Genomic DNA, 15,732 nt, shown 5'->3' with positions numbered 1-15,732 from the left:
ATTTTTACTGATTTGATAAGGTTAAAAAAACTGTTCCTGGGTTGCCATAGTATTTTATGTTTAATTAACAGGGGATGAACATTTTTCTTCTATAAATTGTTTTTTATTTTATCTATTATTCATTGGAGTTTTCCTGGATTTTGCAAATCATGAAAATAAAACAGCAATACAATACCATAAAGATATCATTCTTTGTCTATCATACTGCTGCCATACTTTTTCTATACTGTTCCTTCCCTTCCATTTTTTTAAGTTTAAATTTTTTACAGTCAAGTTGCTTTACCTTTGTTATCAGTGTACCTGTGTCTCAAAAACATTATACAGAACTATAATCTTTCATTTTTAGCAAAATATTGTTGTATATTACATATTATATAAAGAAATGTTTACTTCTTAGGCTAATAGTGTGCTCTCAGACAAACTATCTATAGCATGATTAACAGAAAGAAATCAATAAATTAAAATGCTATTAAGGCAAATTAATAAGATGAATTTTAAGGCTAAAAATAATTTTTAATAGGAAAATCTCTCAACTTTTGAGTAATTACTCCATTAGTGGAAAAATGAAGTTGTTTATTGTTGTTTTAAGCATTGGGCACTTTGCCACTCTGCTACATCCCCAGCCCTTTGCACTTTCTATTTTGAGAAAGGGTCTCACTAAGCTACCCAGGTAGGCCTCATATTTGCAATCCTCCTGCTTCAGGTTCCCATGTTGCTGGTATCACAGGCATGAGCCACTGCTCCCAGCTGAAAATACAGATCTTCTACCTTAATGTATAAACACATCATTATCTTTATGGTCTGGGAATCCAACCTAGAGGCTCGCACATGCTAAGCAAGCGCTCTACACTGAGTTATTCCCCAGCCCTTGTGTTAAGTAAGACTTGACTGCTAGAAGGAAGCCAACCAGTTGACTAAAAAACAACTTAAGAACATACACATAACAGGAAAATAGTCATATACTAAATATATTCATAAGCAAAATAGATTCATAGACAGAATGTTACTTATGAGCATATACTTTTCATTTAACATATTCATATTCATTGACTATATTCAAAACAGAAATATAAGACTACACCATTATATGATGCTTAACTTTTAAAAGTAGAATGTTCCTTAAAATGCTGCCCTGAAGGAAGAATGGGAATACTTTCAGCTAAAATTTCACAGAAATCTCTGAAGGCTGTTCAAATAAGATTTCAGTAAATCAGTAAATTTCATAGATTTGTCAGTTAGGTGGATTGATCTTTTATTGAATTGGTTGCAGAAAACTAGCCTAAAGTTCCAAACTTCAGAGATGAAAAACAAAAAAGAATTTTCCTTGTAGGAAAAAAATAATCTTGAAAATTTCTCTGTTGGGTTAATCTAGATGACAGAAAAGAATTCCTTTCACAGATTTCCAAAAGCAATTGCACTGCCACATTCACTTAAACATTTGGGGACTCTTTTCACAAAAAATAATTAAAATCCATAAATATATTATATATTAGATAAATTGGAAAAGCAGGTAGTAATCAGATTATTGCATACACTGCACATTTTTACATTTGTCCCCTTTGATTAACAGATAAAAAACAATCTTCCAAGATAAAAAAGACAACAACAAAAACCTTAAGAATAAACCAAGGACTTCCAAGCATGCAAGAGGCAAAGCAAGCAAGATGGTGGCAAAGGCTCAGTTCTGTACTCTCCTCAAATCCAATCACATTAACAGATTAATCTAGAAATAGACCCATACAAATAGGCTCAACTGATTTTACAAAGGTAACAAAAGCAAATTCTAGAGAGGAAAGACAGCCTTTTCAACAAATAGTGCTGCAGCAATTGGACATCCACAGGCAAAGAGAGAAAATCTCAGCCTAAAACTCACACCTTAATTAAAAATTCGTACAAACATAATTATAGACTTAATTATAAAATGTAAACCTACAAAAGTTGTAGAAAAGAAAATAGAAGAAAATCTCTGAGATGTGGGGCTAGGCAGTTCTTAAACTTGATACTAAAAGCACAATCCATAAATGGAAAATTGATAAAAATAAAAAATATTTTATTCTGATGGGCTGGGGTTGTGGCTAAGTTGTAGAATGCTTGCCTAGCATGAATGAGGCACTGGGTTCATTCCTCAACACCACATAAATATAAAATATTGTGTCCACCTAAAACTAAAAAATAAATATTTTTTAAAAATATTTTGTTCTGCAAAAGCCCATAAGGAAAAGATAAACTACAGAATGGGTATCTACATAGCACATAACCAATAAAGGACTAGTATCTAGAATACATAAAGAGCTCAAAACTCAACATTTTTTAGAGCTGGGGATGTGGCTCAAGTGGTAGCACGCTCTCCTTGCATGTGTGAGGCACTGGATTCAATCCTCAGCACCAAATAAAAATAAAATAAAGATATGTGTTCACCTAAAACTAAAAAATAAATATTAAAAAAAAACATGTTTTTAAAAATCCCATTAGAAAAGAATCAAAGAATAAGAGACATTTCTTGGAAGACACATATAGATGCCAAATAAGCACATGAAAAGATATTACACACCAGCTGTTACGAGAATGCAAATTAAAACCTGGACGAGATAATACTACACACTCACTAGATAGTGTAGTTAAAATAAAACAGTGACAACCCCAAATGCTGACAAGGATGTGGATAAACTATATCACATATACATTGCTAGTGAATACAATCACCCTGGAAAAGTTTGGCAGTTAATTGAAAAACTAAATATGCAATTACTAAATAAGCCAACAATTAATACCCTTGGTATTAAAAACCTATGTATCTCTGAGAAAAACTATGTTCATGCCAAAACCTGTATATAAATGTTCATAACAGCTAAATTTGTAATAGTGAAGACTAGAATTAGCCCAGATGTCATCCTTCAGAGGATAAACTATGGTTCACTCAGGAACTACTACTCAGTAATAGAAAGAAACAAAGTACCAATACATGCAATAACTTTCATGTGTCTCCAGAGAATTATGTTACACAAAAAAAGCCAATCCCAAAAAGTAGCACACTGTATGCTCCCATTTACATAATAGTTTTAAGTTAAGAAATTTAATGGTTTTTATAGAGTTTAGCAATGGGGTGGATGGGGGCAGGGTGGTAATGGAGGGACGGTAAAAGCAGGAACCTGAACAGGTGTTAGTTAAACTGTATTGAACTTAGCACATACACAAATGAGTATCAGTGAAATGGGATATTTGAACAAGTGTGGTATTAGTATCAATGTATTAGTTTGCTAGGGCTACTGTAACAAAATACTAGACTGGATGCCTGAAAAAACATAAATTTACTTAAGTTTCTCTCCTTGGCTTGCAGATGGCCACCTTCTTGTTATGTCCTCACATAGTTTTTCCTGTGTGCATTCCCCTGATTTCTCTCTTGTCTAAATTTCCTCCTCTATAAGGACACTAGTCAAACTGGACTAGGGCTCACCCTAACAGCTTCATCTTAATCATCTTTTTAAAGGCCCTACTTACAAATACAGACATAGTCTAAGGTTCTAGGAGTTAAGGATTCAACATACAAATTGGAGGAACATAATCTGGCACAGTAACAGTCAATTACCTGGTTGTGACATTTTAAGTAGTTTTGCAAAATGTTATCACTGGAGCAAAGTAAGAAAAATATGCAAAGAACTTCTCTGTATCATTATCTTACAAGTACAAGTAAATTGACAATTATCTCAATAGGAAACACATTACATGTACACATGCTCGTGCACACACAGAGATGGAGCAAACAGAATAACCAGAATGTTCAATAAAATTAAGTGATAAGGTAGCCCCATGAATACTAAATAAGTAGGCATAGGTAAAACATCCACAAAAATATCTACACATGATCAGCAATTGGGCAGATAAGGGAGCAGAGAGAAAGCCTTCTAGTGGTTTTAAGAGTTAGGGGGGAAAAACCATTTTCAAAAAACTACCCTCAAAAAGAGAGGTCCCATTTAAGAGAAACTGTGTCTAAGAACAATCAATAAAGCTTATCAGGCTGCTAGAGGAGACCACCTACTAAGAGGTCTTCTTTGGAAGAAAACTATGGCCCTAGAATCCAAATCAACCAGAGAGGTTTATCAAGGGATAAAGGAGAGAGATATCAAAAAAGACCAACCTGAGAATACCACTGAAGAGGCTATATAAAAGGCCTTATTTTTCCTTTATCTTGAAATATACAAACAGGTAAGGGAAGAAATAATAAATGAACAAATAGATGAACACCTTGTTGCCATTTCCCAACTTTACAAACAGAACAAATTTATGTATTTCAGGGACCAGATCAAGAAAAAGAACATTTCCAGCACCTGGGTAGCTTCCACTTTTTCCTATGTTCATGCCAACACTAATCCCCCAGGGGTAGCCACTATTCTGACTTCTAACAGAACAGATGGATTTTCCCTATTTGGGGATATTATATATGTGGAGGCATTTATCGTGAACTGTATCTGGCTTCCTTAGCTCAACATATGTCTGAGACTTGTACACACCACTGCATGCAGATGTAGACTGTTCATTCTCGTTGCTCTACAATACCATATGTCAATATACCAACATCCAGTTATTCATTTTGAGTCAGTTTAATGTTGTATAACAGGCCACCTGACATTTTGTGGCTTAAAATGACTTCTTATTTCTCACAATTCAATAGGTTATCTCACAGCTACTTCCCTGACTTTATCTGGACTTGTTCATGCAGCTACTTTTAACTGTTAAAGTTAGCTAAGCTATAAAATCAACGATAGCCTCACACCAATGACTTACAATAAATGCTGGTCTTCAGCTGGGGCACCTCGATTCTCTTCCATGTGACCTTTCTTACTTCAGGACTTCCTTTCATGGTAGCCTCAGGATAGGATTTCCCCCTCAATGTGTAAGCATTTATCAAGCCTCTGTTGTATAAAACTTAATCAATTGGTCAAGTTACATGGTAAAAATCAAGACTCACTGGGAAGGGAGACAACAGGAGATGCTAGGACATGTGATTAATTTGGGCCCAACAATGTAACATTTGACTACACACTATACTGATAGTCACTGGGCAGAGTTCAGTTCCGTGATATTATCAATACTGCTATGAACACTCTAGTACATTTATTTTGGTAAGTATATATTTTCAAGTGGAAATACAGAGCCATAAAATATGCATGTCTAACTTTGATACTGCCAAATAGCTTTCCAAATTGCTAGTACCAATTTAGATTACCATACCAATTTACACTTCTAATAGCAGAGCAAAGTAACAGTCTACATTCTCACAGCATTTGACATTTTTTTAATCTTTTTCCATTTAGCTATTTTAGAGGGCACACAATGATTCTTTTCACTTGACTTAAACTGAGTGGCCTTTATTTCTTCCTGGTGCTAGGAATTGAACCCAGGGCCTCAGCACATGTTAAGCAAGAACTCTATCAGTGAGCTACGCCTCCAACACTTTTTTTTTTTTTTTTTTTTGAGACACAGTCTTGCTATGTGACCCTGGCTGGCCTTGATCTCCTGAGTTCAAATGCTTCTCCTGCCTCCTACATGAGTATACCCCAACCCCCAAATAGCCATATTTTAAAATACTTCACATAAGCAACAAAGGAGAAAAATCTTCAAACCATGAGACTAAGAAAACTAAAATACAGGCAAATCCATCTAACTTAAATATGAACAAAAGAAAAAGAATTAGTTTAACCTTATGAAAAGGCACAATGAGAAGGAAGATTAAAAAGAACCAAATAATATACCAATAACCAATGAAGGTACATCACAAAAAAAATTTTAAATGGCCATAAAGCAGGGGCCGGGGTTGTGGCTCAGTGGTAAAGTGCCCGGTTGCCTATCATGCATGAGGCACTGGGATCAATCCTTGGTACCACATAAAAATAAAAACAAGGGCTGGGGATGTGGCTCAAGAGGTAGCGCGCTCGCCTGGCATGCGTGTGGCCTGGGTTCGATACTCAGCACCACATACATACAAAGATGTTATGTCCGCTGAAAACTAAAAGAAAAAATAAATAAAATAAAAATTCTCTCTCTAAAGAAAAAAAATTAAAAATAAATAAATAAATAAAAACAAAATAAAAGTATTGTGTCCATCTACAACTAAAATATATACACATATAAAATATATGTATATATTTTTAAAATGGCCATAAAACAGATAAGGATAATAAAGTAATATTTCAAAATGAATTAAAGGAATTTAGAAAATGATAAAAGTTATGAAAGAGTAGCATAAATGAGAAACAGAAGAGTTAAAAAATTAGACTAGGGGCTGGGGCTGTAGCTGGGGCTGCAGCAGAATGCTTGCCTAGCACGTGTGAGGCACTGGGTTCAATCCTTAGTACCACATAAAAAATAAATAAAATAAAGCCATGCTGTACATCTACAACTACAAAAAAAAAAAAAAATTAGACTAGCTAGATATACAAACATCAATGACAGAATCCAGGATACAAAAAAAAAGAAAGAAAGAAAGGTAAACAAAACTAGAAGGAACACTAGACTTCACAGATATCATGGAAAGCACACTGAAGAATCTTAAATATAAGTAGGGGAAAGTACAAATATAAACATAAAGAGCCGCAGTCTGGCTGGGCACAAATCACTAGCCGCTGAAGCAGGAACAAACTTTATTTTTAAACTGTAGGAAAACACTTCACACAGCTCCCGGGGAAACCTCCCCAACGCCACGAGGCTTGTTCAGGAAACCCCCAGCCGGAAATATCTCTCCCGGAAATCCCTCCTCCTGCACTTCCCCAACCAATGGGAACTCTCGGGGAATCCCCGGAAATCCCCATAAGAACTCCAAAATAGTGCGAGAACTCAAAAGTTGCGGCAGAGGCAATAGTAATGCCTCGCCTGTCAATCAATACTGTTGGCAAAATGCCAGGGGCCATACAGACTCGGCCGTGGCTCTCAGCAATAAAGCAAACACAAAAACTGAGTTAAAAGGAATTTGAAGAAGGTACAGATGTAAAGACAAGCACCAAAGATCCAACATACATATAATAGGATACCTGAAAAATAAAAATAATGAAACAATACTACAGAACTATAACTAATGAAAGTATAAAAAATATACTGAGGCTAATACAATAAAATAGATTGTATTTATGGGGAAATTAATAAAGAACAGTCAACATGCAGACAGATTCTAGTAAAATTATTGCCTTTAAAGATAAACAAAAAAGTACTTTTGGCATATAGGCAAAAAAGATAGTTATTTACAAAAAAAAGAAAAAGAAAATCATGTTGGTTTAGAGTTTGAAACACATTTTACCACTGAAATACAATCAAATAAGACCTGATAAGACAAGTAATGCATATTTTCTTTCATATGTGTGGAAACTAAAGCAAATAAGCAAAAAAGAATGACCTCAAAGTAAAAGAAGGACTGTTAGTGTAGAGGAAGGAGGTTGGGGGAGGAGGACAACAGCAGGATGGACATGATCAAAGCACTATGCATATATGGAAAGGGCACAGTAAAACCCTCAACTTGTACAACTAATATGCATTTAAAATTGTATTTTATTTTTTGAAAAGGTTCAGTCAACTATGACTTATGGACCAAATCCAGCCCACTGCCTGGTTCTAAAAATAAAATCTTCTGGAACACACACATGATAGTTCATTTTCATACTTTCTATGGCTGCTCTTGAGATGCAATGACAGTTAAATAATTGTGACAGAGATCTATAACTTGAAAACTTAATTACTATCTGGCTTTTCTCAGAAGTTTGCCAATCCCTAGAATAAAGTACATTTTTCAAGCTACTTGATGGAAGAAAAGGTGAGTCAAGTATTTTTATTTGGCCAAACTGGCCTTTCAAGTATAAAAGCTACAAATGAATAGTTTTTCATATTAAAAGGATATTTTTCACATGAGCCATTTGTGAGGATTTGATGCACTACAGACAAGTAAATGATTATAGGAGCTTTATCATAAGGACTTGTGTTGCACAATGAATATATTTAACTGCAGAATTAAGACTTATTACAAAAGTAACAGCTAGGGTCAAAGAGAACTGAGAAATCTTGGGGAGAAAGAACAGACTGATCTAGGAGTTTGTGAACAGAAAAAAGGATTGAGAATAACACAGGAATCACCGAAACTCCTATGTATCTAGGGAAATGGATGGGAAAATGGATGGAAGGTGGTACCATTCACTGAGCTGGGGAGTATGAGAGAAGACACAGATTTGGAGAAGAAGATATTATGTCAAGTTTGGGACATGTCAAATGTGAAATACTTGCGAACTACCAAATGAATATACCTGGTTGGTATTTGGAATCAAAAGATTCTGTATTTCAGGAGAGGCCCTATTAAATTCTCAAACAAGGAATGGGTGAAATGACGGGATGGTGTAGAACTTATATAAAAGCAGCAAGACCAATATCTGAAATAGACAATCAAAAGAAACATGTCCTCAGAATTCACAAGAAAATAACTTTAGCATTTCCATTGAATTTGACCATCATGACATTCTCTAGTGTTACAAACCAATTAAGAACCTTCAACTCTAAACCATTCAAAATATTTTAAAATAATGAATATGAAAATTGAAAACAAAATAAAACCTTTAACCATCTACTTTAATTATTTTTAATAGCATATTATTGGGTTGATCAGATTGCTCCATTTTGGGGCCTGACAATAACAAACTGCCAACAGAGTAATGATTTATAGGCACAGAAATGTGCCATGACTAAGGACATGTGCCACAACTTCTACAACTGCAAGAGTTCCCACCCTGTCAGCCATGTGCAACCAAAAGGTGGGGATCAAAAGTGCAGACATGTCAGAAGTAATTCAAAGATAGTAGAGTGCACTATTCAGGTGTTGGAGAAATATAACACACTGATGCTATGGGCATAACAAGGAGTTTAACAAGTACAACCCTACCTGGCTCAAGCATCCTGGGGAGGAACTTTGGTAAGTATGTTAACACACGAACCCAAACATTTTACCAATTTTTTTCTAGACCCAAGGTAGAATCATGAACTAAAGTTCACAATATCACACAACAGAGACTAAAATCATCAGCTTTGCTGAGGGAACACTTTAAATTTTGAATCTGTTTCCCCACCCCACCCCCCACCCCCAGTATTAGAGATCAAACTCCAGGCCTTGAACATGCTACACAAGCTCTGTCACTGAGCTACATCCCCACCCCTTTAAAAAAAAAAAAAAAATTATTTTGAGAAAGGTCTCATAAATTGCCAGGGCTGGTTTCCAACTTGCAATTCTCCTGTCTCAGCCTCCCAAGTAGCTGGATTATAGGTAACCACACCACACCCTGCAATCTTTGAAACCTTATTTTTTTGCACAAGGCAGTCTCTGAACTTGTCTGTTGTAGTTCTAAAACAATGAGCAAAACAGCTATATTTTCATTTTCTTTTACATACTTCTCTGCCCTGTGTTCCTTTATAAAACAAATTTGTTGGAGATATGGGGAAAAAATACAACATAAAAGATGAAACCAGAGAAATCACACATTTGAAATGAAGTATGCATGTATATACATAAAGCAAGAAATGGGTAGGGGACAGGCTATGTTATAGGCTCAACTGCATTTTCCCGATTCATCTGTTCAAGTCCTAACCCCTAGCACCTCCAAATATGACATATTTGTAATAAAGGCTTTAAAAGAAGCAATTAAGGTAAGATGAAGCCACATGTGTGGAAGCTGATACACCTTTTGACTGATGTCCTTATAAAGGGAGATTAGGGCACAGCACAGGGAAACCATGTGAAGACACAGGGAAGTAATGGCATCTATAATCCGAAACAACCCAACCCTGATGAAATCTTGATCTGATGTCTAGCCTCCAGAACTGTCAGAAAATAAATTTGGGGGGCTGGGGTTCTAGCTAAGTGGTAGAATGCCTGCATAGCATGTGTGGGGCACTGGGTTCGACCCTTAGCACCCCATAAAAATAAAACAAATAAAATAAAGGTATCATGTCCATCTACAACTAAAAATATTTTTAAAAAGAAAAGAAAAGAAATTTTTGTTGTTTAAGCCACCCAGTGTGTGAAACTTTGGTATGGCAGCCTTACCAAATGAACGTAGGCTGGGGAGAGGAAGTGTCCTAACTGGATAAGAATCCACAAATATTATTAACTCTATCCTAAAAATATGAATTCCCAAAATAAAATACGTTGTTTTATAGGTGGGATTATGCCTTACCCAATGCAATCATAAAATCTAAAAATCATAACAAATATTTACAATGGAAAAAATAAGAAAAATGTGAAAGGATACAATATTTACAATTAGAAAAGGATAGAAATATAAGCAGTGTCAGCTTTGAGGAAAATCAAGAAGATAAAGAAAATCCAACTAAAAAATAAATGAATAATTCAAAATCAATCTGGTCAAGCGAGAGAAATTAATGGGGACAAATTTGGATAATTCTCTGGAATTAAAGAGTTGTGTTTTAATATTTGAGCCAAGAGAATCCTTAATGATTAACAAAAAAAAAAATTTGAGACATCAAGTCAAAAGGCATTTAAAAAGGGTTTTAGTGAAATTCTGGGTTTTTGTAGGTTTCTTTTCTTCCTTTTTTTTTTTTTTTTAAACAAACATTTAATAGTTATTAGCAATTCCACACATACTACTTTGGACCTTCACCTAGAATGATAGAAGCTATAGATCTCAACAGAAGAGTAGGGTAGAGATGAAAGATATTCTCTAACTTGGAATTACAATAAGGGAAACCTGCTCCTTGGTTCCAGGCCCATCAAAGTTCAGGCAAATCAGAAGTAAAAAAAAAAAAAAAAAGGCTAGCGTACAAATGTATCATTTTATGGTGAGATTTTTAATGTTTTTAAAAGTTTCCTTAACGTTTTAACATCAATATTTTTAAAGTTACATTTCACCTGAAGTTGTACAATTTTTTCCTTTTGAGATATATATTGCTTCCCTTTCAGTGTAAAACTATCACTGATATCACACCATCCCTTTGTTTTCTATAGTATTTGCATGAATGATAACATGTTCTGAAATATATCCTCTTTGTCACTAGTGCCATTAGCATTAACAGTACAAAATATTGAAAAAGCTCTCCAACTGTTTAAGTGTAAGACTTTGCAAAACAAACTTAAATGCTGCTGTATAATTCTCTGAAAAAGCGCATTAAACTTTGTTGGCACTGGATACAAAATAAAATTTCAAAATTTGCATTTTCAGTACTTTTGCTTTCTTGACCTTTATTTGAATTTGAGACTAAGCTTTACCAAACAACAGAATTTACACAGTAACTAGCCAACCACAGTCCTCATTATGGAATCTATGCAGTGCATTTGTTACCTAGGAAACAGACCAGAGCCCAGGCAGAGTGCAATTTCAGTCTAGCAAAAGAATTCTCCAATCATGCTGGTAAATAAAGTCCATAAATCAACTAATCAGAAGCAAAGTCAGGAAGTATCACATAAGAGTTAAGCTCTATGGAAACTTTTTTAAAGAAAAAAGAGAAACCTGTAGGGCTTCTTTGGGCAACTATGTAGATCTCTTAAGTAAATATTATGAGCAGGTTTCTTTACAAACACAAACTGTCATAAAATAAACTGTTCAAAATAAATGGCTTCTCTCCAATCTTCAGCTTCTCTATTTTTGACAGTATTTAAAAGAAAAAGCTTCTTTGGAGCCAGCCTCATACATCTGGTACCAGAATATTAATCCAAGAATGAATTCTGCATTTTCAGCAAGCAGCCTGGGCTCTTGCTGTTTTTAAACAATGCAGGTTAAAAGAAGCTGGAATAAGAGTTGACTTCCACACCTCTCAGGTCAGACCTACTTCCCCATCCAGCTATAAAAACAACATGAAAAAAGGACTTGAAAGTCAAAGATCTATTATAAAGAACAAAACTGTTACTTTCCAGTTTTCTATTTGATTATTACCAATACTAACACTAATCATTTGATAGTTCCAGTTATCAAAGTGGCTATTTTTAAAGTATCCTTTAATAGTATCAGCAATATATTGGTAATTAACAAAGAAGAAAATGCCAGAAAAATCTATGGATTTTAAAGCTGATAAAATTTAATTGCAGGGGTTGGGAATGTGGCTCAAGTGGTAGCACGCTCGCCTAGCATGAGTGAGGCACTGGGTTCAATTCTCGGCACCACATAAAAATAAAAATAAAGATATTGTGTCCACCTAAAACTGAAAAATAAATATTAAAAAAAATGTAATTGTAGACAGCTTAGTGTTGTCTTAAAAATCTCACGTCAGCTGTATTTTAAAATCCAATTTTACACAAATCCAAAATTTTCTGGAAATATTATTTATAAAAATGTAAAAAGCAACAGGAAAAAAATTGACCTGTGAAAAATGGAAGATATGGCTAGGGTTGTGGCTCAGTGGTAGAGTGCTTGCCTAGCACCCATGAGGCCACTGGGTTCAATCCCCAGAACCACATAAAAATAAAAAATAAAGATACTGTGTCCACCTAAAAATAAAAAATAATTTTTTAAAAAAGGAAGATAATTTATATCCCTTCCTGAACACCAATTACCAAATGGGAAATAAGTTGAATGTATGTAATATTTTCTAGGATGTTTCTGATTATATCAAAATATTATAACACAAACATCTAAAATAGTATTTACATATCAATAAAAAAAAAAACAAACTAAAAACTAGATATTATCTTTTAGGCCACATAAAGGCACCATAGTGCTGATCAAGAAAACTGTCAGGCGCAACTACAATTTCCCAAACCAATTCTCAATACAGGCCACACTTTGTTAATGTTTAGTTTACACAGTGATTCTTTGTTAAATCTTATCACTACCACTGACAGTCTGGTAAATGCATAAACAAGCAATTCAATTTGTTAGCTTATCTTTTTTAGTACTTCAACCAGCTTAAGAGCCAGAATTCTGAGAATGGTCTAGAACTCCCTTCCACAATTCATGATAAAGCCACACATAATTTTAGTATCTCTCCTCTTTGGACTATTCATAATGTAAAGGGGTGTGGGAAGAACATTGGTCAAGGGCCCTACCAGAGCCACTCATTAAGCTCTGTGCAGAGTTTAAATTTATTTGCCTAATCTAGACCGGAAGTCACAGCAAGATCTATAAAATTTGATCACCTCAAAGAGGTTTGCTGGGTCATTGTTCCATGAAGCCTATTCTGGGTTTTAAGTAAAGTGTGTACTAATGTACAGTCAGGCATTTATAAAATGAGTCATGATGATAATATTAATCTATTAATGTAATTGGGGCAGAACTGAGGATAAAATTTTCTCCTAGAAAAAGATCACTATTTTAGGCATATTAAACTTTGGTATACTATTAAACTTTGGTATACTAACAAAAATTAGTTTGCCTAGATAAAAATGCATTAAATTGTATTTTTCTGATTAATTTCTTCACCTTACTTGATGGAAATTTAAATAACAAGTATTTTTCTACTTTTTTCCCTTCAAGTTCAGATGATAATGCTTTTCTGAAAAAAAACTCCACTTGCTCCAAATGCCTGTACCTATAATTGTCCAATTTTGCTCCTCAAAACTGCTTAAAAAAAAAATCTCCTTGGTAACTGTCAGATTTAAGTTTGTCGATATGAATTCTCATATAGTAAAAGAAAAAAGTTTCCAGAACTAAGCATCAGATTGAGATTAATATAAAGATAAAACTCCACACCTACATTAAAAATCTGAATCCGTCAAATTCATTTTCTGGATGCTTACTGAACTTCATTTATTATTTCAGCAACTACAAATATATAGCAACTGTTTACAAAACAACTTAGCCATCTAAGAGATCAGAAATATCACCCTACGGTACTTTTCAAAATACTATACATAACAACTTCATCTTTGGTTATCTTCACAGAATATATAAATGCATTCAATAAAATAAGGGAAGTATAATCACAGGGGGAAAAACTCAATTCTAATATTCACGTTCTCCCCATATGTGAAAGATCTCATATCTTCAACCAGTGAAGGGAGGATTTTTAGCCTAAACGTTAGACTAGAACCTTGCTTATTGCATTCCAACATAACCCCCACCATGGAGGCTGTCACTACCTGTCTCGTCTGTAACAGTACCATATTCTCATGTTAATCCTAACAGTGTGTGTGTGGCGGGAAGGGGGGGGGGGGGACAAAACTTTACTCCAAAACTTCAAAACAAAAACAGAAATGTAATCGTAAAAATCGTAATCACACTCATTTTTCCAAGTATCAATCTAATCTTTTTCAAAAAATTGGCTACAGAAAGCCAAAAGCAGTCTGTGATTTGGGTCTTATTTTGATGTGATGTTGGTCAGCCCAACCTCCTCCTACCCAGGGGACTACGTTCCTTGATATATTTGATAACAAACACAAATCACTGTGCGCAGCCTCAGATGGGGGTGGGGGACGGAAGAGCCTTTCGGAGAAAGCCCTCCTCCGTTAGAAACAATAAATAAGGGAGCGCAGCGGTGCACGTTCCTTCACACACGCCCCAAACGCACCTCGGCGAGCCTCCGCGAAGGGAAACAAGTCCCACGAAGCCCTGAACCACCTCTCTTTCTCCATGACCATCTCGGACTTGGAAAGTAGGAGGGCAGACCTCTTCTCCTCCTTCCCGCCCTCCTTCCCACCTCCTCAGACCCGCGAGCAGGAGCAGGGAGCCAGACCCCAGCAGCGCGACCGCGGCGGCCACGGGAGATGCCAGGCGCCTGGCCCGGGAAACGCCGCCGCCCGCTCGCGAGCGTTCCCGCCCGCCCGGTCTCCGCCCCCAGATCCAGAACCCCAAGCCCGCGGCCGCCGACGTCCGGCCGCGCGGGTCCGTGCCCTCGCTCCGGCCTCGCTCCCCCAGAGGAGACAAAAGGAGGGTTCAGCCGGGTCACTGCGCGGCCGCCCCCACACAAAGGGGCTCCCTGCCCGGGTCGCCGCGTCGGCGCGCTAGTCCCCGCCCCGCGCGCGGGTTCTCACCCACCTGCAGGTGTCTGTGCGTCTGTCCATAGGAACGCGGGCGGCTGGGGGCCTGCGGGAGCCGGGCAGCCCCGGCTGGACGGGGCGGGACGGAGGGGAGGGGGCAGGAGGGCGGCCGGAGGGCCGGGCACCAAAGGCAAGTGGAACGAAGAAAGCGCCCGCGGGCGGCAGAAGGCGGTGCTGGCGGGGGGTACGGGCGCCAGCCTGGCTCGGCCACCAGCGTGCGCCGCTCCTCGCGCCCCGGGCTCCGCGCGCCCGGCTCGGAGCGCGGGGGGCGGGGCGCGGGCGGGGCGGGGCCGGGCGCGGGGCGGGGGCTCGGACCCCGGGCTCCAGCCGGCACCGGAAGCGCGCCGTGGTCGGCGAGACCCACAGGAAGTGTGTAACGACACCTCCTACGACGTGCACCGCGCTCGCAGGAGTCGCTGCCCGGAGGTGGTGCGGACCGACAGTCCTGCAGCACACACGCGCGCTTGCCGCGGCGGGCGCGCTGGCCCGAAAGGTTTGGGACAACCCGTCGTACGCGCGCGGGAGTTAGTTCCCACCGCCCGGACAGGTGTGGGAGCCACGTTCTGTCTGAGGTGCCAGCCCCGCCGCCGTCACACACCGCGGGCCTGAGGTCCCTGCTGTCTTCTAGTGCCTCACACCCCAACCTAAAAGCAGGGAGCTGACAGAACCTGCCCCGTTCGTGACGTGCGTGGCACCTGTTATGAAGCACTAAGTAGAGTCCCCTCCACACCCAGGGATGTGCTGGAACACTTCTGTCCGACGTTCTACCACACAGCTTACCG

The 15,732-nt window shown here is 37.8% G+C and overlaps 1 protein-coding gene across 3 annotated transcripts in view; it reads right to left on the bottom strand.

The window, feature by feature from the left end:
• Positions 1-15,184, bottom strand: part of Kiaa1958 (KIAA1958 ortholog) — a 142,748-nt gene extending 127,564 nt beyond the window's left edge. For 2 of the 3 annotated variants that reach the window (XM_046451222.2, XM_046451221.2), the window contains exon 1: positions 14,949-15,184. The gene's annotated coding sequence lies outside the window, so the exon portion shown is untranslated. Of the gene's footprint in view, positions 1-14,481; positions 14,684-14,948 lie in introns of those variants that run through there. The other variant, XM_046451220.2, reaches the window with a different exon arrangement.
• Positions 15,185-15,732: the final 548 nt, after the last annotated feature.

Source organism: Marmota monax, unplaced genomic scaffold (genome assembly GCF_021218885.2).
Source record: "Marmota monax isolate L192 unplaced genomic scaffold, Marmota_monax_Labrador192_F-V1.1 WCK01_AAM20220418_F8-fsc00020, whole genome shotgun sequence".
Lineage (NCBI taxonomy): Eukaryota > Metazoa > Chordata > Mammalia > Rodentia > Sciuridae > Marmota > Marmota monax.
The sequence above is the reverse complement of the archived record's forward strand: the minus strand, read 5'-3'. Positions and strand labels throughout refer to the sequence as shown.